Consider the following 2,820-nt stretch of genomic DNA (forward strand, 5'->3'; position numbering starts at 1 on the left):
GAGATACAAAGATCCCCCACAGGGACAAAGCGAATTACACAAGCTATCAAAAGCTGTCAGAGCTAACTAAAGCAATCAGAGCCAACAAAGCAAGTTTACAGCAGTCAAAAAAACACCCAATAAAGTGGCAAGCTGTCTGAACAAAGAATCAGCCGCTCCTTCTCCTTGGAAGTCCTTGGTTTTAAAAGGGAGGCCTCAACAGCGATTGGTGGAGCCGGCAATTGATGACCCAATCACGGTAGGCCTCAGGGTGTGGCACAGGACAAGCAGGGCAGCACCCACTTCCAGGTAAAGTCAGTCTGATTAGCCACTGCAAAAAAAACAAATAAACACAGAAAAGGCCACTGGCCATAACACCTCCCCCCTTAAAATCCTAAACTAAAAGGGTTTTGGGAGGAACATTTCCAACCGAAGGTAACTATATAAGCTACACTCTAAACAAAGCATCTGCTGAGAATTTGACTGTACCATTCTTTTATTTGATGGTAATTAACATAGGACTAGATCCTAGGTAGACCTCAAGGTGCTGAAGCACTAGAAGCAAAGCCAGAGTTTCTCTCTCAATGATGGGATACTTTAACTGACTTCTTGTAAATTTACCAGAAAAGTAACAGACGGGATGATCAGCTCCGTTATCACCTTCCTGTAACAATACAGCTCCCGCTCTCACAGCACTATCGTCCACCTCAATTTTAAATGCCCTAGACATGTTTGGAGAAGAGGGGACAGGTGGATGAGACAAAAGAGGTTTAACATTTTGTAACGAATGCCGATACTCAGGAGTCCAATTAAGGTTTACGTTTAGGTTCAGCATAGTAAGAAGGAGGACTACAGGTAAGGTTCTACAGAAGTTCCTGTAAACACTAGCCATGCCAAGGAAATGGCGAAAGGCTTTTACTTTGACTTTCCAGTGACATACCTTAACCATTTTTGTGTTGGGTCGAAGTGGAGTTTGGTAAGAAATGGAATGGTGAATAGCAGGAGGAGTAACCTTGTCAGGCTTACCAGTTATCTGAGAGGTGGGGTAGCTGTGGCAGTACTGAGCATAGAATGCCACTGGTTCAACTCTGGCTTTGTCAGCACTTACCACACTTGAGAAACACCGTTTTGGAGCTGGATCCACCTTCAGAAAGGAAGCAGAGACATTAGCTTGTGGTGGCTCTTCCTCCCTAGGAAGGAAGTAGGGGACATCTAAAACATCCAGGGCTGGAGTTACTTTACCACCTGCAATATCATTACCTAGTAAAAAGGAAATGCCTTTAACTGGTAATGCAGAACAAACAGCAACAGGAAAGGTACCAGAAATCAGTTTTGATTGTAAATGTACCAGATGTACAGGACGGGGGCCATAACCCATTTCAAGTCCTTGCAATATCACACTGTAGCCACAAGAAGACATCTCAGAAAAGGGTAGGGAATCTGCTAAGATAACAGATTGTGAGGCACCCGTATCACGCAAAATGCGAACTGGATGTTGAGCTGTAGGCTTTCCAGACAGTGAAACAAACCCATCCAACAAAAAGGGTTCAAAACATGGATCTGGAGTGCAGCCATGTTCAGCTTTTCCTAGAACAGGAGCTTTTCTCTTAATTAAACCCACACCCTTTGGTTTGGTCTGTGAAGTGTTCTGTTTTATTTTTGTTTCAAAGCCAAACAGTTAGCAATTAAATGACCTGTTTTGTGACAATAGAAACATTCTTTGTCATCTTTTTGTGGAGTTGACGTTGATTGGTCCGTAACTGTTTTAGCAGGCACATTTTCAGTGAGCACAGACTGAAAGGTAGACTTATGCGTAAGCACATATTCATCGGCTAACACAGCAGCAGAAGAGTGTGAGTTTACCTTTTGCTCATTTAAATGAACAACAACACGTTCAGGTAAACAATTTTTAAACTCTTACAATAGAACAAGTTCTCTCAGAGTGTCAAAATTTGTCACCTTACTTGAAGCACACCAACGGTCAAAGAGACTTCCCTTCTCCCTGGCAAACTCTACATAGGTCTGAGAGGGGCTTTTCTTAAAAGACCTAAATTGTTGCCGGTAAGCCTCAGGAACAAGCTCATAAGTTTTCAAAATGGCAGCTTTAACCACATCATACTTAAGGGTGTCACAAAGAGGGAGGGCGGCTACAACCTCTTGAGCTTTACCATGGATTTTGCACTGTAGGAGTAGAGACCAAATGTCAGGTGGCCACTGTAAAGCCTGCGCTATTCGTTCAAAAGCAGAGAATTAAGAATCAATCTCTGTCTCTCGAAACTCAGGTACTAAAGACACATATTTAGTAACATCAAAGGACTAACTGAAGAGGGCCCACCAGAACTACCACCAGGGCTCTCACTGGCTGTGTGAACTGTGGATCTGGCCTTATACTCGAGCTCTAACAAGTTTTCTAAATTGTAAATATGGGATCGTATTGATTAGATCCTGGACGAGCCCCCATTTAATGTTACGACCCGGCTCGGCCAGGGGAAAGGGAAGTAACATTAAAGAAACTTAGATGTTAAGGTTTAACAATTTAGAGGTTTATTGTTTGGGTTTTGACAAAAATAAAAAGGTAAAAATTAACAATAATCAAAATGTAGGTACTTACAACAAAATGTACTAAATAAAACAAAATCCACAAAACAATCAGACTTGTAAACCAAAGATCTTAACCAAACAAAAATGGACTTAAAGTCCAGGATAAACAAAAACAAACTACAAATCTCTAGCCGAGATACAAAGATCCCCCACAGCAGAGGTTCCCAATCTGTGGGGCGCGCCCCCTAGGGGGGGGCGCCGTGTCATTGCAGGAGGGGCGCGGGAAGCCGTCTGGATGAA

This window comes from Poecilia formosa, unplaced genomic scaffold, assembly GCF_000485575.1.
Source record: "Poecilia formosa unplaced genomic scaffold, Poecilia_formosa-5.1.2 Scaffold378, whole genome shotgun sequence".
NCBI lineage: Eukaryota > Metazoa > Chordata > Actinopteri > Cyprinodontiformes > Poeciliidae > Poecilia > Poecilia formosa.